Source organism: Rhinopithecus bieti, unplaced genomic scaffold (assembly GCF_001698545.2).
Source record: "Rhinopithecus bieti isolate Rb0 unplaced genomic scaffold, ASM169854v2 scaffold_2205, whole genome shotgun sequence".
In the NCBI taxonomy this organism is placed as follows: domain Eukaryota; kingdom Metazoa; phylum Chordata; class Mammalia; order Primates; family Cercopithecidae; genus Rhinopithecus; species Rhinopithecus bieti.
The window spans coordinates 2,233,489-2,254,339 of NW_016803673.1; the positions used below are offsets into that span (position 1 = coordinate 2,233,489).

A 20,851-nucleotide genomic window follows, 5' to 3' on the forward strand; every position below is an offset into this window, starting at 1 on the left:
CGAGCACTCATTCTCTTACCCATGGGCAAGTGGCTCACCCATCTTGCTCAGCCCATCTGTAAAAGGGAAATGGACTCCCAGCACTTTACTTTTCTGTCTGTCCTCAGTATTCTCATGTCTAGAATGAGGGTGAAGCAAGGTTATGGTTACTATCATGATGTTTCTTATAGAGAACTTAAAGGTCGATCATAATGAAAGCACACATTTAAGGCCAGACGTGGTGGCTCATGCCTGTAATCCCAACACTTTGGGAGGCTGAGGTGGGCAGATCACTTGAGATCAGGAGTTCAAGACCAGCCTGGCCAATGTGGCAAAACCCTGTCTGTACTAAAAACACACAAAAAATAACCCAGGTGTCGTGATGCACGCCTGTAATCCCAGCTATTCAGGAGGCTGAGGCAGGAGAATCACTTGAACCCACGAAGTGGAGGTTGCAGTGAGCTGAGATCATGCCACTGCACTCCAGCCCGGGTGACAGAGTGATATGTCTCAAAAAAAAAAAAAAAAAAAGCACATATTTATATGGTGCTTTCCTACCAGGCACAGCTCTGAGTGCTGTACATGTTCTAACACAAAAGCCTTCCTAACATTCTTAACACCAGATTTCTCTCTGTTCAGGGTCCCCGTGACTGCAGCCTCAGTTCGAGGACCTGCAGAAATAGGGGAATGCCTCCCAGGGCACTCCTCTCAGGAGTAGGAGCCTTAGGTCAGAAAGGTCTCCCTCGTACCTAGCCCAAATTTGCCTTGCTTTAACGTCTAGTCGTTGGTCCTAGCTCTGTGCTTTGGGGTCAGGGAGAAGGGATCTTCTCCCCTCCCCCGTGGATGTGGGAGAGATCTAAAGGCAGCTGCCATGCCCCAAACACCCTCCCACGGGGAGCAGACTAAGCCCTGCCCCTCCTCTCAATTGCTCCAGGATTGTTAACTCAGAGAAGGGAAATAAATAGTAACAAAAGCGAGCATTTATTAAGCACTTGTGGTGTGCCGGGCCTCGAAACATCATCGGATTTCATTCTCAGACGAACCCTAAAGGTGCTGATGTTAACTCCCCATTTTAAAGATAAGAACCAGCCGTTCAACCAGGGTAAGGGACTTGTCCCACTGTGGATAAGCAGCAGCTTCGGCCTGACTCCAGATCCCAACGTTGTGGAAGCCGGAACGCCACAAGAACAGGCGGAGAGCGGAGGGAGCACCGCAGGGCGCGGGCCGGGTTGGGGGTGCCCCCAGGCCTCCAGGAGGTCGCGCGGCCCCGGGAGAGCTGACGAGCCGTCAGCACCAGGGACAGCTCCCCGGGCCGCTCCCGGCATCCCCCGACGACTGCGCGCGCGGGCCGGTGACGCGCGCTCCCCGCGCAGACTCGGGCGCGCGCCCTCCCCGCCAGCGCGGCGCCTGCGATCGGGGACCAGGCTGCCAGCCCGCGCCGTGCGCTCGCGGGCGAGCCAGCCCCGGGCGTCTCCGCGCTCAGTCGCGGCTTGCCAGCGCGGAGCTGGCCAGGGGTGCACGCCGGGCACGCGTCGCCTCCCCGGGGGCCTCCAGGGCCTCTCAGGCGCTCGCCTCGCCCGCCCAGCCCCACCAGGCGCCACCGCCGTGGCCTGGGCATGAGCGGCCGCCGCTAGCTGCGCCCTGCCCGGGACGGACGCCCGCCCGCCCCGTCACGTGCGCCCAAGTCCTCGCGGCCGGGGCAGCGCCGTTCCCTTGCTTCAAGGTAAGGGCCGAGCGGGCCGCGGGTCACGGGGTGTGGGGCAGAAGATGCAGGCTGGAAAGCTCCAGCTGGGTGCCCACTCGTCCAGAGTGCCAACTGCAGCCTGCCCCGGCTGCCTCGCACCAGGTCCCCTGACCCAGCTGGCGTCACCCATCCCCTGGTTTCCACCCTCCTCCCTGAGGAGGGGACTGAGACCCAGGTGGGCACGAGGGCCTAGGGAGAGGCGGGGGACCCACTTTAGGAAGGGGGGCTTCATTTCCCTCGGAACAGTGGCCTGGGGGGGGGACAGTGGGGAGGGAAAGTTTCCCAGAAGAGCCCACTGGAAACCTGGCCCCCTTCTTTTCCTGCCGAGAGCAAAGACTTATTTGTTAAGCTTTGCCTTCCGCCAGAGCTGGTGCTGCATTTTCATCCCATCCCATTCACCCAACACCCACGAGAAAGGGGCCTTGGCCCCACTTCACAGATGCAGAAACTGATTCTTAGAGAAGTTTGGTCTCTTGCCCAAGGTCACAGAGTGAGGAAGTGGTGGAGCTGGCCTCAAACATGCCAGCCTCTCTCACCACCACCTCACACCTTTGTTAGGAATCTCTGCTTCAGTGACAGGTGGGGGGGTGCCTGATTGACACTGGGTTTCCTCGGCCAGAAAGGAAAAGACTGTACACATCAAAAACCCAAGAGATATTCGACATGAGTCCTCCGGACTCCACTGTCTTACCCCACTCATGTCCTGTCCTCCCACGGCCAGGGACTGCCTGGTCCTGCCAATGTGTGTGTTCTGTAGCAGCCCCAGTGGCTCTGAGACAAGAAACTCAAGGGTCAAATTCATGGAACCTCCTGCAGGGTAAGGGGAGTATCCTTGAGGCCTGAGCCTCAGCATTCATCCTGGCACCTTCCCCAGGAAGTAGGAACTCAGGAGAGCCAGTGAGCCACCTTGCCAGCCTTCTCCCCTGCATTTCCCTCAGCCCCTGCCAGCCCAGGCACTTCAGGGCTTCTGGGGAGAGCAGTAATTGCCAACCCCAAAAAAGTTCAGGGTTGCTTGAAAAGCACCTTTGCCCATCTTCCCACCTTCTCCCTTTTATAGAATAGAGTGGAGTGGAGGTGACCAGGGCTCTACCCACCTGAGCAGGTGAGAACCAGCACTTCCTGGGCTGGGCAAGGGCTGGTTTTAACTCTTGGTGCACTGACTGCAAGCTTCCTAAACAGCTTAGGTGCTGGCAGCTTGTGAACAAATCTCACCCTAAGGCTTGGGGGCCCAGGAAATGTCGGGTTTTGTTCATTTGGTCTTGCACTTGCCGGCAGTTTGTTGAGCATCTGCACGACGCTATGAAAAAGACCCACAGGGCAGTCTTTGTACCCTGGATCCAGCTGGATTCTGGGTTCCCTATCAGCTGAGTTTCCAACGGGCCTGGCTTGTCTGGACTTACTCGGAAAGCTTGGAAATGGCTGCTGAAGGATTTGGGGGTCTGGGAAGGATCCACAGGCTCCCAGCCTCAGTGCCCCAGTTGCATGGGGAGGGAGTGGGAGCCCCAGGGTGCATTGCTGGACTCTCAGGACCTACCAACACCACTCAGAACCTGGCACACAGAGGTGTTGCAGCTTCTCCAACCTCCCCTCTCCAGCAAGTAGGTGAAGGAGCCCCACAGAGCTCTTCCTGCCCTTGAGGCTGGAGTCCCCAACACACGTCTGTCATGCCGGTGCCATCAGCAAACATGAACAAGGGTGCCTGGGGAAAGGTAGGCACAGATGGAGAAGTCGGGACTCCTCTGCTGAGTTCTGTCCACCTTTCTGGGTGACCTTGGGCAAGTCACTTTCCTCTCTAGACCTCAGTCTCCCATCTACAAAATTATGGGGTGGATCATTTAATGTCCCCTCTGAGCCATTGCAGCTGTGTTCATCTAAGCCCTGGATGGAGTGTGGAAGCTGAGAGGAGTGCGGTTCCTCCCTTTTTGCCATGGTATTGAGGGAGTGCAGAGCGGTTTTGAAGTCTTCGGACTGACCCGAGCCCAAGCCCCCAGTCCCTGCCAACCCTACTCCCTACTCACGTGATCACCCCCGTTTTGTATATTTAGGGGCTGGCTCTATATTCCTGACTTTTCTGGTGCTGGTTCTGGGTGAGGCTTCACAGCACGCGGACCCACTCCTGCAGTGAGACCTCTGGCTCCTGCCACGTGGGCCTGCCTCTACAGCCTCATGGCAGCCGGTTCCAGCGAAGAATAATTACAGCACTCGGGAGGGGAGAGATTTATTTCATCTCAGTCAATTACCTCTGACTCTAAACTCTTGGGGCAGGAGGGGAGGCTAAGTAGCAGCCGGGCGCTTGTTCTGTCCTCTACTCAGCTCCTGGCCCCACTGCCACTTCCCTCTTCAGCGTAGCAAGTCTTGATCTATGTGTCGGTAAAACGGCAATTTGTGTAGCAGAGAGAGTGGATTCCAGGCCAGACCACGGGCACATCCCTCCACATCCCCATCTGCAAAAATGAGGGTGCCCCTGCCTTCCCTGCTGGCACATGGGACACCAGGGCAACCGTGAGCCCGGCTGAAAGGCTTTTAGACACCGAGAGCATGTGGTCCCGGGGCCCACCCCACAGAGGCCAGGGTGGGGCTGGGGGGCTTCTCTACCAGCTGCTGCCACACTTGGCGCTGGTCCTTCTTGCAGTGTCTCAGTCCTTTTGGATTTGCTCCAGAGGGGATTTGATGAGTTCTGAGGCCTCAGTGTTTGCCAGCTCCCTCCCTCCACTGCCGAATCCTCCCACAGGCCTTGGCCCAATCCCCGCTTGCTAGGGGTTGCTCGAGAGAGGAAGGAATCCTGTTGCCCCTGGGGTGATGTGGGCTGGTGGAGGTAGAGTTCAAAGCCCGGCTTTGCTGCTTTCTGGCTGTGGAACCCTGGGTCTGAAGGTCTTGGGCTGAAAAATGGAGACTGTGCCTCCTCCTTCCCTGGGGCCTCATCAGTGAAGGAGGAGGCCAGAGAGGCAGGTGGGATCCAGTTCCGTCAGGCTTGTAAGCCCTGCTCAGTGGTTGGACTTTCTGCCGAAGTCCACAGGAACCAGGGCCTGTGAGCCTGGAGGGACACGGTCACCTCTGGCCTTTAGGGACCCTCTCTGGCTGCAACATGGGGAATGACTTGGAGAGGGAGACCTGCAGGCAGGAAGCTGGGGAGGAAGGGAAACTATGGGGGCCTGGACCAGGGTGGTAAGAAGAGAGCAAGTGACAGGCATGTGGGGGGCTGGATGTTTGTGTTGGGATGATGGGAGATGGCCTAAGACTGCCCAAATGTCACTCCTATACTACTCCCTTAAGTCAGGCTCAGGCAGTGTCGGACACTCAGGATGGGCTACTTATAGGCAGTGAGGATGTGACCCCAGGGGCCTGGGGGAGGACTGTTATTTCAGCAGCAGCTCAGTGTCAGAGCCGTCTTTCCACTGGGCTGGACGTTACCGCCTGTGCTCTGGGCGCTCCCAGCCCTCGGGGAACCGTGCCTGTGGGAGTGGGTCCCTGCCGGTCCGAGCTAGTCACCTCTGCCTTTGTGCTCAGTTTTCCCAGGTGGCAGAGGTGGAAGAAGGCTGCACCAGCTGGGAGGCTCCAGTGGAGGCTAGGCAGGGACTGGGACAGAGGCCCCAAAACAAGCCAGGCTCCCGGGGCTGCCACCTCGTCCACCACATTCCCTGGCTGCTGAGGGTGGCAGTGTGGCTGAGTGGACAAGTGCACAGCTTCTGTAGCTGAGCAGAGCCATGTTTCCATCCAAGCTGTGTGTCCCTCATGAGGTTACTCAGCCTCTCTGGGCCCCAGGTTTTTCATTCATAAAATGGCAATCATTACATCCGCCTCAGATGTGCCAGCTTACCTCCCAGCCAGCAGACCGGGAGAAGAGCCCAGGCCCGGCCAAGCCAGGTGCCAGGTGCACCCCACGCAACCCCGACCCGTGCTCACTTCCTCGCTCTGCTGTAAGGTGGCCTCAGGGCCCACAGGCCTCGGACTGCACCTGGCAAACAGGCAAACCCCACACCTTGGCTCCTGACCTCAGTGTTCACACACAGGCGTAACCGTCGCCACCTCCCTCTCTGTTCCTCGTGAGCAGGTCCACAGTTTCTGCATGCAACAGGCTGGCCCTTTCTGGGAGCTGGGCCTGCTGGCAGGTCCCGGGTCCCTGGAGAACCGTCCTCTCTCTTTTGTAATCATCCTCATTTGCATTTGCTGTATTTGGCTGCACTACCTTATAGACATCAATCTGAAATTGTGCTACTCCATATGGGGTTTGAGGACCAGCAGCAGCAGCAGCAGCCCCAGGAACCCATGAGAAATGCAGGTCCGCAGGCCCCCAGACCTGTTGTAACCAGTCCCCAGGTGATTCCTGTGTTCCGTGGAGTTTGAGACTCACCACCCACCACAGCAGAAAAGAGGTTCTATTTGCATAAAGCAAGGGTGACTGTCTCCTTCATGCTCCTTATATATTTAACTTCATATATTAAAGGGTGTTTGAATAAAATACATGCTTGCGGTAAGAGAAAAGCCAAGCTATTCAGCTTTTGTTCGTTGGTTGGTTGGTTGGTTGGTTGTTTTTACCCAAAGTAGAAGCCCACGGTTTCCTGGGTGTGGCCTGCCCCCCAGTGCTCGGCTGTGTCAGTGACGTGTGTGTCAGCCACACCGGGCACCCCCGAGGGACCAGTCTATGTGTGTTCTTCCCTGTCCTTTGACTTAACAGGTCTTGGTTGTGTCTGCATGTCGACACCCTAGTCTGTCATTGATTTACCTGGACTCCTGTCAGTAAACAGTCATGTAGGCCATCCACAGGTTTTACGTTTTGTGTGTGTTCATTTTATATACTCATCCACTCAAGTAATCACTCCAGGGAAGGATTTCGTAGTTGGACGAGGGATGTGCAGTGTGAATAGAAATAAATAGGCCGGGCACGGTGGCTCATGCCTGTAATCCCAGCACTTTGGGAGGCCAAGGCAGGCGGATCACTTGAAGTCAGGAGTTTCAGACCAGCCTGGCCAACATGGTGAAACCCCGTCTCTAATAAAAACACACACAAAAAAGAGCCAGGTGTGGTGGCGGATGCCTGTAATCCCAGCTACTCAGGAGGCTGAGGCATGATAATTGCTTGAACCTGGGAGGCGGAGGTTACAGTGAGCCAAGATCACACCACTGCACTCCAGTCTGGGTGACAGAGTGAGACTCTGTGTCCCTCCCCCCCCAAAAAAAAAACAAAGAAAAGAAAAGAAATAGCAATGCAAAAGCAGCTGTCCATGGATTAGAAGATGGGTGCAAGGTAGCAGGTACCCAGATTCGAAGGAACGTATGCCCTGGGCTGGAGCAGGCAGGGAAGGCTTCCTGGAGGTGGGGCTTAAGCTAAGCCCTGAAGGATGAGTATACAGCGGGAAGAAGTCGGTGTGGCATAGACATGGGGGCTCCTGTCATCACCAGGAGGCAGGAGGACTAGTCTGTCGACTTTGGCTAATGAGCGGTGGCCCTGCTAAAGACGCCCCTGAATTTCCTCTACTCCCTTTGAGGGTGGGAGAGAACAGGCTGGGCCACTTCCCTGTCATCTCATTGGCTTTTAGCTTTCCAAGCTGCATTGTGGCTGGGGTTGCTTTTCCCGCGTGCTGTCCCCCGACTCTCATCCCCTGGTCTCCACTCCGCTCACCAGCCATGCAGACCCTCCGCTGTTCCTGCCAACGCATCCCCCTAGCGTTAGCTCTGATTATTTTGCCAAGAGTGATCTGAGGCTCTGGAGGAAAAGGCCCACTGCGGTGGGATGCGCTGGGGATGCATTGGACCCACAGCAGTAGGAGGGGAGGCGTCTGGGAGTGGTTTCTCTGTAGCATTTGTCAAGGGCCTCACCTTTGTGTTTGAAATGTCATGTTTACATCCTGTTTTCGAGTCTCACTTGATTCATTACGGAACTTTACTAAGGCAAAATAAAGATGTTCATTTTCCCAATCTGAAGGCGAGCACCCACCCACCCCAGGTGCCCTTTCTCCCTGGGCCAACCTCTTGCGCCAGCCCCTCCTCTGCCCTGGAGCCCAGCAGACTCAGCTGAAAGGAGAGCCCGTATTTAGGGCCAGAATCCCATCTCAGGTCTCCCCTCTAAACGGTTCAAAACCAGCCACTGCTTTAAGAGGGCTGATTCTGGGATATAATGATTCGATTCTGATTCAAAGGAAGGCAGAAAAAAGCATCCAATATTTTACTAGAAAAATATCAGCTTCTCTGCAACATTGTCGACTGTGAGCTTCTGGTATTTACCTGTGTTTAGAGTTTGTTTGGTTAAACACTCATTATGCAGAAGCCTCCTGCCTCCGTGTGAACCCATTTACAAAATTAAAAATGTAGTCAACTTTAATTTTACCTTCATGGAACTTCCCACATGAGAGTTCCCTCTAATTACTGAACAGATCTGTATTTCAAAAAAAAATTGTTTTCCAACGCAGAGTCTTGAACAATCACTCGCATGGTCTTTTTTGTCACCCCTGGGCTGTGCCGTCCTGTTCACTGCTGGCCCTTCTCTTCCTGGGAAAACGCCTATCATTGCCCAGGCGCCAGAAGGGAAGGGGGTAGCACTGGTGGACGGAAGCAGGGGGAGGGAGGAGCAGGGAGGGCACGTCCACAGAACCAGTCAGATGCTCTGAACAGTCGCAAGCGTGGGACCCCATAGCTCAACCCCACCAGCTGGATTCGAACTCTTCCAGCTGGTGAGCGTAGGCATGTTACTGAACCTCTCTGTGCCCTAGTTTCCTGGTCTATGAAAATGGGCCTGGCTCTTTCCCGCTTGCAGAGTGATGAGGACTCATCCATCATCACCCACGGGAGATCCCAGGCCCAGGTAGAAGTGTGGCAGATGGAACTTGTTATATTGCGGGGTCTTGGGCATGGCTGGAGGCAAGGCCTGCCAAGTGGCCCTGTGGCAGTGCTAAAACTCCCTGTGTGGGGGGGAGGGGGGGCAGGGTTCAAACCCTGCTTAAAATCATTCCCAGCTGAGAATAGAACCCAGCCCCCATGCAGCCTGTGGAGCCCCACCCAGGACAGACCCTGCCAGCCCCCAGCTTCCCTGCTGGTCCTCCCTGCGGTACTCCGTGTGCTGGCTACTGCCTGTTTCTGGAATCCTCAGAGTCCCTTCCTCCCCGAGGCTCCTCCCACCTACTCCCCTCTCTGTCTGAAGGACCTCCTGGCCAGTGCCAGGTCCCAGCTTTAGTCAGCCCTTCCGAGACATGCCCTGACGCCATGGTGGTCAGATGGCTGGGTGTTTTGTGTGGCTGTGGCTCCCCCGGACCAAGACACCCCATGGTTAGGGAGAGAGATGGCGTCTGGTTTCCCATCAGGGTCTTCCCCATCAGGGTCTTCCCTCAAATGTTCAAAACCAGCAAAACGTCCTCAGGGAAGAAGGGACTTGCAGTGTTCCAGAAATGGGAGGCAAGCCAGCGTGTAGGAGCAATCCGGGGGGCAGCTGGGTCTGACCCGTGTGGCACCCGTCATTCTCCAGTTACGGGGGTTTCAGTAATCGGAAGGGAACTCCAGAGGGGGTGGGTCTCGCCTGGCCAGGCCCCTGGGGTTAATGCTGCTACTTGTATCGACAGCACGACCAGTTTCTAAAAAATCCTCTCATCTGCAAGACAGACCCTTTCAATAGCACGCCTCCACTCGTTTAAAAATGGCTGAGCCCAATTTCTTTAAAAAGGAAAATTAATGTTAAAAAAATTGCTCCAGGCAGGGTCTTTGCTAAAGCCTTGGTCAAAGACTGCTCAGGGCAGCGAAGTTACCCACACAGGTTACAGTAGAATGGCTGAGTTGGCTCCAAAGGCGCGCCCTGCCCAGAGAGCTCAGAGGCTCAGGAAGGGGGTCCGGTGGGTCTTTGTAACCCCTGTGCCTAGTACGGGGCAGTGGGTGGTCAGGGCTCCAGGAGGAGTGAATGAGAGTGAGGAATGGATGAAGGGTTGTCAGCTCACAGGCCCTGCTGACCTCTGAGGCCCTGCTCTCAGACAGCTTGCAGGTGGGTAGGGCCCTCCCAGGGGTCCTTATGGCTGGTACTTGGGAGAGAACTTGGGGTGACCTCAGGGAGAAACAAAATGTCTGGAGTTCAGCCAGGAACTTGAGGCAATGAAGCACCCTTCTACCCCCTACCAAGGGAGAGTTGAGTTAATGGCCTTGGATGAATTGTTATTTGCGAGGGGAAGAGGGGGTTAGGGGGTGTCTGCGATTGTTCATTGAGCGTGCGATTACACCAGTTATCTTCCGAAGTCCCTTCCAAACCTAAGAGGAAAGGAGTCTCAGATTCTGAGCCGCCATTGGTTGCATGTTTTGATTTTCTAAGACTCTAAAATCTGGCTTTAAGATTCTGGGAGCCTGTGACTCCAGGAGCTTAGACCAACCTCTTCTCAAGCCCCATCAGTCCTTGGGCTTCCACCCATCCTTTTACCCTCTGGTTTCACTCCTGCTCCCACCCCGTCCCACTGCAGACCCCATCTAAAACTCCAGGGAACAAGCTGGGCCCAGCTTCAAATGAACTGCAGGAATCTAGAGGCCCAGCTGCAGGGGCCATCTGGGGCTTCCCTTATAAATACCAGGTTCCCTGGGCTCCACTGAACTGAGAGTGGGTGACACCACAGGAAAACAGGGGTACCGTGGCACACGGCCCTGCCCTGGCTGCCATGTGGGCCAGCCAGTCTCTTTGGGATGGGCCAGGCTGCTGGACTCTACCTTTGCCCCTGCATGCTGCTCTTCATCCACCCTCAGCACTACACACACACACAGACACACACACACAGACTACACTCACATGCACACAGACACATATGTACACAGACCACACTCACACATGCACACACACACGTATGCACACAGACCACATTCCCACACGCACATGCACAATGCACACAGACAACACAGCCTCATGCACACACATTCAGGCAGCACTGCACGACATACACATAGACCACGACATGGCACCCCCACACCGCACACATGCACCAGTTCACATGCACAGAGACCACACACACATGCACACACAACTCACGCCTTGGCACATGCAGCACAGACACACAGCACGTACACAGAGACACAGCAGCAGCAGCACCAGACACACACAGCATGCACACATACGCACACAGGCCCACACAGCTCACGACATATGCAACACAGATACACACACACCATGCATCACGCACCCACACCATAATGGAGCACAGACCACCACTCCCCCACAATACACACCCATTAGGGGCAGAAGGCAGCGACACACGACCCACACTCAGCACGTTGCACCCATGCCATACACATGGCACACACACTAGAGCACACCACCATGCAGCACAGCACTTGTACACAGAGCACACCCATCTCATGCACATATACACCCACATGGCAGCAAAAACAGTCACTTGTAGCGTGCATAAGCAGAGCCACACATGAGCAGCAGCACACACATGGCGCATGCTCACACCCATGGGCACACACATTACACACACACGTGAACACATGGCACAGATCAGCACCCATGGCACACTGACCACATGGCACAGCATACACACATAACACAGACAGCCAGGCTCACCAGCCACAGGCACGCACTCATCACATGCATGCAGATAGCATGCAAGCACACACGGTGCCATTCAACACATGCATTAGGCACACCAGACACATGCATACAGCAGAAAACAGAAGCACGATGCACACACTAAACAGCATGGACACATGACAACATACATTGATGCATGCAGCACATACACCCTTTACACACTGACACACATAAGAGCACAGGACACCCAGCCGAGACACAGATATACCAGACCCACACAGCAGAGGCAAACACACAGAGCACAGCTATCACTGGTCTGTCGGCTTGCAGTGGGTCCCGGGACCCCAGGTTGCCGCTTTGTGGCACAATGCAGCACCGTGTACTGGGAAGGGGAACCCAGAGGAGGCCTGGGAGGGCAGCAAAGCTTCCCTGAAGTCACATCTGAGCTGAGAGCTGAGCAGGAGCCTGACCTGACCATGCGAGGAGTGGATGGCAGTTCTGGGTCGATGGAGCAGTGTGTGCAAAGGCCAGGAGGCAGAGGCGAACTCTGTGCAGGTGAGGCATTTAAAGGCCAGAATGGCTGCAGCCCAGAGGCAGGACAGGAGGAGGGTGGGAGACAAAGCTGAAAGTGTGGGGCTCAGACCAGGTGGAAGCTGCCCCCAGGGCACAGGTGGGAGGGCCACTCACAGGGAAGGGGGGAAGGTCCCTGGGGGAGGGGGCGCTGCCTGCATCCAGCAGGGGCAGTCTGGCACCCTTCCCCTCCATCTGCCCTGGGCTCTCCCTGATGAGGCTAGAGATCTCAGGGCACCTCTGAGCAGCCTGAGAGGGGGCACTGAAAGGAGCCCTGAGTGACAGGCACATGAACCAGCAGCCCAGGTGTTCATTTACCACCTGTTTGCTGGTGCCTCAGGTCCCTGTCCCCAGTGCCCCACCTGTGAAATAAGATAAGGACTCTTGTCTCTAACTCTCAGGCTGCTCTCTCCGGGGAGATATAGACCCAAGAACTCAACCAAAACTACAGTGGGCCGAGGAGCACGAGCGTGTTATTCTAATTCACCGCCGACATCACAGTCCTGGGAGAGCAGTCCCTCTCTCTCTCCCTCCCTCTCTCTCTCCCTCCCTCCCTCCCCCATTCTCTCCTGCCAGCAGCAGGTGCCTGGCTCCCGGGCCGAAATTGTCCAAGTGTCCCAACTGTTGGGTTAAGGAGAGCCCACCTCCTCACCCTAGCACATGCAGCGCACAGCTGTAGCCATGGAAACTGCCTGTAACCTTGTGAACAGCTAAAATAGACATTATATATTTTTTGGCTTGTTGTTTTTTCCTGAAAAAATGCACATCTCTTTTGTTTTCACACTCTTGTGGTGATGGGTAAGGATGCATAAGGTTCAGGGTTGGTGTGCAGAACGTGCCTCGCACCCCACCCTGTGACTTGTTCCACCCCATGCTCGCTCTGAAGGACCTGGGTCCAAGGGGCTGGGGTCTCCGGGGGAGAGCCCCTGAGGAGCTGCTGCCTCCTCAACCCTGCCTCTCACAAGACAAACCTGACTCGACCCAGTCCCCCATGAGCAAAGTACCTCCCGCTGTCTGGCTCCCAGGGAGGCCTTGAAGCTGGGTTTTGTGAGATTGAAGGCTGAGCAGGGAGCCCCCCAGACTGGCCACTTAGATGTTGTCACCATGGCTCAGGTTAGGACCCAAACCCAGTGAGAAAATCAGAATCCACAGTGGTAGGTCCAGACCTGTGTCTGAGAAGGAGCTGAGTTTTGGGCCCTGTCCCCTGGACGAGTCTAGAAAAGGAGACAGTGTAAACGCTGCTCTTCATCTCCCCTTCATTTTGGAAGGTTTTTTTTTTTTTTTTTTTTTTTTCTTTTTCTGGATTGGACATTCCAGGTTGATAGCCTTTCTTTTTTTTAGTACTCAAAAGACACCACTCCACTGTCTCCCGGCTCTCATTGTCTCCAGCAAGGGGTCTGCCGTCATTCTTACCTTCGGGCTCCTGTAGGTCATTCAGCCCTTTTCTGTGTGTTTAGATTTTTCTCTTCATTGCTGGTTTTAAGCAATTTGATTATGATGTTCCCTGGTGTTGTTTTCTTCCTGTTTCTTGTGTTTGTGGTTTGTGGAGCTTTTTGGATCTGTGGGTTTATAATATTATTGAATTTGGAAATTTTTCAGCCAATATTTATTCTAATTGTTTTTTGCACCAGCCCCAACTTCTTTGGAGATCCCAGTTATACATATATCAGACTCCTTGAACTTCTCCACACCTCACTGAAGTTCTGTTTGTTTTTTCATTTATTGATGTTTTTCTCTCTATTTTATTTTGGATCATTTCTACTGCTCTCTGCAAGTTCACTAATTTTTTCTTCTGCCATATCTAGTCTGAGGTTAATTCCATCAACTGTATTTTTCATCTTAGGCATTGTCACGTTTTCATCTCTAGAAGTTTGGTGGGTTCTTTTTCATATCTTCTATGTCTCTACTTAATACACTCAAGTTTTCCTCTGGTGTTTTGAACATATGAGCTACAGTTAATAACTATTTTAATACCCTTGTCTCCTAATTCTATCATCTGTGCTACTTCTGGGTTAGTTCCAATGAATTGATTTTCTGTTCATTGTGGTTTGTATTTTTCTGCTTCTTTCCATGCCAGGTAAATTTTTTACTGGATGCCAGACATTGTGAATTCCACTTCATTGTTATATTGCAATACATATTTGTGAGGTCTGTTCTGGGATGCAGCTCAGTTACTGGGAAACAGTTTGATCCTTTCAGGCCTTGCTTTTAAGCTTTGTTAGGCAAGACTAGAGTAGCTGTTAGTCCAAACCCTTCTGAGCGCTGTACCCAGTGCTTCATGAATTAGAAACTTCCCTGATTGGTGGGAAGAGGAACTATTTCTGGACCTGTGAGAGCTTCAAATACTGTTCCCTGGAATCCTATCAACTGGTTCTTTCTCTTGCCTCAGGTAGTTTTGCTCACATTTGAGTCACTGTTCAGCCAGCTACTCATGGAGGACCCTTTGCAGAGCCCTGTGGCCCCACAGTCCCCCATGGAGCAGTAGGCTCGTCCCCAGTTCTGTGTCCTGTGACCTCCAGTGACTTTGGTCTGCTTGGGCTATCATCTCTCTCCGCAACTCAGGGAGACCAGCGGGCTGTACCTGAGCTCCCTGCACCATAGCCTGGGATTCCAGCTGGAGGGAGCTGGGGCCACCACAGGACCCTCCTTGTCTCTCCCCCGTGGTTTGAGGAGTGCTTCCCTTCGTCACCTGGTGTCGCCTTCAAGCGGGAGGGCAAGCATGGTCCCCATTACCCCATCTTGGCTGAAATTCTGGCTAATGCTGCTTTGCACAACAAGGGTGAGGCCCCCTCACTGATTATGGGGTGACTTCTACTGTCATCTCCATTTGATCAAATTGAAACGTGGAGGAACCAAGAAATTTAGCCAAGGTGATGCACAGCCCGGATTCAAGTGGCACCCACCTTGCTGCTCCCAGACAGGAGCACGGCAAACTCGGGGGCTCCCCGCTCACAGCCGCCCAGGCCAGAAGCCTCTGGTTTCCCAGGACTCCTCCCTGTTCCCCATCAAACCACCACCAAGCCCTGTTAGTGCTCCCTCCCACTCATCCCCCCATCCCCTTCTCTCCAGCCCACCACCTCCTCCATACTGTTGACCATGACAGCCTCTGAACAACTTCCTCCCACTCTGCCTCCACACCCACACCACCGTGCCTGCCTTGCACCTGCAGCCACAGAGCCACTCCCAAAAGCAGAACCGGTCCAGTGACTCTCCTGGCCAGCACCCTTCTGCCCCTTCCCCTGGATGCATTCACTCTTCATTCAGCTGAGAGTCAACAGGTGCCCACCATGGGCCCAGGACACCGTTCCAGGCACCAGAATAAAGAGACTGAGCTCCTGTCCTCAGCAACTCCAATTCCAGAGGGAAGAAACAGACAGTAAATGAAGGTATACTATGCCAAGTATGGGATGAAGGTACAAACCAAGCAGGTTAAGCGGGTGGAGAGTAACCATGGAGTAGGGAATATTTTTGATACATGGCTTGGCAGCTGTAAAGAGCAGGAAGCCACCGTGGGAAGGGTGGATATGGGGAAGGAAGGGAAACCTGAGGCCTGACCCTGGGCCCCTTCACGCTTAGAGGTCAGGAGAGGAGGAGAAGTCAGCCAAGGAGGGAGGGAGAAATCGGGGACAGCACAATGTCCCAGAAGCCAAGGGCTGCAGCCCCTTGTCCTCAAATTGTGGTCCGAGGATGCCGCACCAGCAACACCAGGTGCTTGTTAGAAATGCACAGTCCTGGCTGGGATGCGGCTCAGTTACTGGGAAACAGTTTGATCCTTTCAGGACCCCTGACAGTTTGATCCCACAGGCCCGGTGGCCCACGCCTGTAATCTCAGCACTTTGGGAGGCCGAGGCAGGAGGATCACTTGAGGTCAAGAGTTGAAGGACAGCCTGGCCAACATGGCAAAAACCCCATCTCTACTAAAACTACAAAAATTAGCCAGGTGTGCTGGCACACACCTGTAGTCCCAGCTACTCAGGAGGCTGAGGCAGGAGAATCACTTGAACCCAGGAGGCAGAGGTTGCAATGAGCCGAGATCATGCCACTGCACTCCAGCCTGGGCAACAGAGGGAGATTCCATCTCAAAAACAAAACAAACAAAAACAAATGCACAGTCCTGCAGCCCTGCTCCCCAGGCAACTCGATGCACATAAAATGTGAGGAAGACTGACCCGGAAAGTGTTCTGGAGAGGAAGGAGCACCAAGCTGTAACAGGGAAGGCAGGGAGAGGGCTCCAGGAAGGCTGGCTTAGGCACCAACGCCCTGCTGCCTGCCAGGTCTCTGCTGACCTCGCCCCTCTTGTCTTGTCGCCCTCCTGCTCTTATGCTCCAAGCAGGATGAGCTTCTCCAGGTCCTGCCTTGCCCTGCCCACCGCTGGGCCTTTGCACGAGCCATTTCCTGCCCAGGATGCTCTTTCCCATCTTCTCGCTACTCATCCTCAGGTTTCAGCATCTGGGCCCCTCACTCAGGGCCATCTCTCCTGGCTGCCACCCCTGTTAACCCTCCCCATTCTCCCTCTCTGCACTCCCAAAATCACAGTGCACATTCATGTCCCCCCACAAGACTGAAAACTCCACGAAAGCAGGGACCCAAAGCTAGGCCCAGGATGCAGTAAGAGCTCAAGGAATATTTGCTGCTGAATTATTGATAACCTATAAATGCCAAACATGTGGTGCAGACAGTGGGTGCTACTAGAACCCAGAAGAGGGAGCCATCTTCAGGGGTGGGAATCAGGAAAGGCTTGCTCAAGGAACATGGAGACAGATGGCCAGGAATCTCAGTATGCAGAGCTGGAGGGCAGTTCAAGGTCCTGGGAATAGCACTAACAAAGGCCCAGAAGCAAGAAAATGCAAAGTTGGTGGCTGGGAGGCCAGAGGAATAACCTCTTACCCAGACAAGTCTAAAGGGCATTGGGGCAGTGCAGGTGAGGCCAGAAATGTAAATCAGGAGCAACCTTGGAGGATCCAGGACATCAGATGTTTGGGGCCTAGGTCAGGAGCTGTGTTCCAGAGAGATTCCTTGGATGGACTGATGGGGACGCCTTACGGGAAACAAATGCGCTGCAAAGGAAACCTTGGCACACTATTCCAAGAGCACAGCTCTGGACGTAGCCACTGGGACAGGAAACCAAACCGCAGCGTGGTCTACACAAGCTGATCTTGTCTTGTTAAAACATAATTGAAGTCCTACCAGTTGGCACAGTCACAGAAATGTCCCCGCAGCCCCAGAGCCTGCTCCACATGGGCCACCCCGTCATCTCCTCTCACTGAGAGCCTGCCCCGTGGATCTGGGAGTGGCAGAGGGGGAGTAGATGTGGCTGAGACAGGCCTGGGCTGGAGCTTCCAGCCCAGACTTAGCAAGGGAAATTCCAAGGAGAGGCCAGTGAGGCGCCATCGAAGCCACTGGCACCGCCAGCCCCTGGGCAGTGTCTGAGGTTCAGGGCTGGGGTGCGAATCTAGCCTGCCGACAGCCCATCTCCCTTGGCCAGGATGAGGTCGGGACCCTGGCCCCAGCACTAGACTGTGCTTGGCACACAGCTGGCTCTCAGTAGATGCCATGGAGAGGAGGGAGGAAAGCTGGAGATTGTCATAGTTCTCCTGTTTTAGAGACAAGACTGAGGCCATGGTCGCCCCGATGCTAATGGGGAGAGTCTGGATTCCTGCCCAACTCTTTCTGACTCCCGGGCAGATGTGGACACAGCATCAGAGGCATCCAGGGCTGGGAGGGAGAGGTGGTATCAACAGGCAAAAGCACAGGCTGCCTGGAGCAGGGGGCGTGGAGGTGAGGGCCTGGGAGCAGGTGCATGACCTAGGCTGGCAGAGGAGGCAGTAGAGGTGGCCTGGGCTGGGGGTGGCAGAGGGCACGGATGGCAGTGGACAGATGCTGGACTCTGGAGCTACTCAGGAAATTAGGTGGGCAGGATTTGCTAGAGATGAGATACAGGAGGAAACAGCCGACTCCAGGCGTCACTTTGCTTGGTTGGCTGAGCAAGAAGAGATGCTGAGACGGGGGAGTCTGCCTCCTGCTGGCTGCATTTCCTTGGCAAATCACTTCCCTGCTGTTGGCTCATCTGCAGAATGGGCAATACAGGGGGAACCTTCATCAGCATGACCCAGGTCCCTGTAAAGACTCATGAGGGGGCGCTCTGCTTCCTGCTGACCCGCACCACACAGGTGCACACTGCACTCACACACATTCCATGTTCCTAACTCAGAGGGCCTCGGCCTGGGCTGCACGTTGGTTGGCGCCACCAGCAAAGCTATGCACGTATTGGTTCCTGGGCCCAGCCCTGGAGCTTGTCCCGTCAGTGGCCTGGGATGCTGCCAGGTCTGGGGCAGATGTAACTGCCTGAGGTGATTCGAATGTGCAGCCCAGGATCAGCCTGTTGCTCTCCAGCGGTGTCGGTCAGAATCCTCTTGGGGGCTTGCTGGGCCTCACCCCCAGAGCTTCTGACCCCATGGGCCTGGGTGGGACTTGGAACTCTGCAGTTTAATAAGCTCCTAGTTGATGCTGATGGTGCTTTAAGTAAAGAAGTCACAGGCAGGCCTGGGGGAGGCACAGACTGATAGTTATCTGCAAGGCTGCAGGACCAGGGTGGTGGCTGAAAGGCAAGGAGGGTGGCTGCGAGTCAGCAGTCAGCAGGCCCTTGGCTGGAGAGGGAAATGTTCGCTGGCTCAGCCTCCCCACCCCTTTGCCCGTCTTGTGTGAGCCCCTCAGCACAGCCAGCGTGGGCATCTTCCCGGAAGAGGGAAGGCACTCATTTATGGCTCCAGGCTGCCAGTCCGCCTGACCAGTGGGGTGGACATTAGTGGCTGCTGGACACACCCTCGACCTCCCTCTCAGGCTGCCCAGGAGTGAGCTCAATTCTAGCTCAGGTTGACTTTCCCAAAACTTCCCCGATGGCAGAGGGGGATGCATCTCTGCTCCCTGGAGTTGCAGTCGTGATTCTCTTACACAAGAAGTCCCACAGGGGCATGGCACCACCTCAGCCCTCCCAGGGAGCTTGGCTCCCAGCTTGGCTCCCAGGGGCTCTGCCTCGGCCAGTGATTCAGCCCACAGGCATCTATGGAGCACCCACTGTTTACCAGGCCTGTGCATCAAGGTGAGATTGGGGGCCCACCCTTGTGGAGCTGGACACGAGGTCATAGTGTCCTCAGGAGGCTGGCCAAGGGAGTAGCTCCAGAAAAACAAGGAAAACGAACAGGGTGGGCCAGGCAGGGAGCAGTGGGGGAGGCCACACAGGATTCCTGGAGAAGGTGAGGCCCAGCATCATCTTAAAGGGCCAGAAGGAGTCAGTCACCTCGAAGGGAGAGGGCAGTGGGGGTGCCAGGGGTCTCCCAGGCCAAGGGACAGGCCCTGAGGCCAGCAGGTGCATCCCCAGAGCGGTCCCCATCCTGAAGCAGAGGCCACACGGACAGGCCTAGGGTGAGGGCCAGGTTGGTCCCAAGGAGTGAGGATTCACTCAGAGGAGCCCCTGTTGGGCCGGACCTGCTTTGGGGGCCATCCTTCGGGACAGTGGTTCTCCCAGTGTGCTCCCCACGCCCGCAGCATCAGCATCCCCTGGGCACTTGGGAGAAAGGCATATTCCCGGCCCACCTGAGTCCGAAGCTGCAGGGTAGAGCCTGCAGTCAGGTTTCAGTGCATTCGGGGGATGCTGGTGCAATCCCAATGTGAGGGACAGGCCGCTATGGGGGCACCAGGGAGGACCGGACAACCTCTCCTATGGAGAGCTCACACTGGCTGTGCAGAAGGCCAGGCAGGGTCCCCTGCAGGGAGACAAGCCAGGAGGAGGGGCGGGATGAGCTTTTTTGTGCACGGACCCAACAGGAGCAATGTGGGTGTCATTTCAGCCGCAGTTACCGCCCCCCCAAAACACCCAGGTGAGCAGTGCCCTGAGGCTGGGCCCTGATGTCTCCCCCATCTGGAACAGCACCTGGTTCCTGGCCTAGGTAAATACAAAGCCCGCTGTGGTGGACCCAGGATGGAGAGGGTTGGGAGGCAGGGGCCCAGTGCCAGAGCATAGCAGGCGCCTGCCACTGTAGAAGAGGCTGCCCCGGCCCCGGGAGGCTGGCTGCTTGGCAGGGGGTAGTCATGGCAGTGCAAGGTAGACCCAGAAGGGAGGCAGCTGTCGTGAGTGGGGTGGGCTGGGCTTGGGCCTTGGAATACAGACCGGGATACCCCAGTAGCTGGGCCCTGCCCTGTCCAGAGCCTGCCTGCCTGCTGAGGGACCCAAGGAGAGAGGCTTTCTGCCAACGCAGGGGGCAGGGCCAGCAGCTTCAGAGCTGGTGCCTCTCTCAGGATCCCCGGAAGCTTCCTTCACAAAAGGCGATGGGAGTATCCAGGGTTCTTTCTCAACCTGGCCTCATGTGTCCCATGTCCTGGCTGAGAATGCTGTTCTGTCGGCCCCTTGACACCCAGTGGCCCCTCAGGCAGAGGAGACCTTGGTAAGGGCTGGAATTCCTAGCTGGGGGCAGAGTTTCCAGCCCATGCTGCTGGCTGGGGTCTGGGGTGCCTTCCATGTGTCTACTGGCTCTCAGGGCTCTCCTGGGACTCCAGGCATGTCCCCAGTGAGCAGAGACTCCATCTGTTCCTATTCGTAAGGCTGAGTCACAAAGGGCTTTACTGAGCATCCAGGAGTTTTATTGAACATTATCTCAACGTACTGGGCCATTTTGGTGGGTAAAGGCCTGGAATTGTATAAAGCCTGCGCTTCTTCCTTCTTTGTGCCTCCATTTCCTCGTCTTTGCATGAGGATGCTCAAAGTATCTATGCCGGCCGTGCCTATGGGATTCACTGAAGCACCGGGGAGCCCCCAGGGCTAAGTTATTTGTTTAATAAACGAGAGCTCTGGTAGTTCCAGCAAGTCCTGGCCTGGTCCTCCCTCCCGTCCACCTTCCAGGTGGGACTAGGAGCCGGGCTCAGTTCGAGGAAGAGGAAAAGAAAGAAAAGAAAAGAGAAAAGAAAAGAGAGGGGAGGGGAAAGAAAAGAGAAAAGAAAGGAAGGAAGGAGAGAGAGAGAAAGAGGGAGGAAGGAAGGAAAGAAGGAAGAAAGGAAGGAAGGAAGGAGGGAGG

General features: G+C 55.3%; 1 protein-coding gene across 2 annotated transcripts in view; it reads left to right on the forward strand.

Moving 5' to 3' along the window:
* Positions 1-1,530: 1,530 nt before the first annotated feature.
* Positions 1,531-20,851, forward strand: part of FAM163B (family with sequence similarity 163 member B) — a 33,561-nt gene continuing 14,240 nt past the window's right edge. For both annotated transcript variants that reach the window (XM_017848577.1, XM_017848573.1), the window contains exon 1: positions 1,531-1,702. The gene's annotated coding sequence lies outside the window, so the exon portion shown is untranslated. The remainder of the gene's footprint in view (positions 1,703-20,851) is intronic.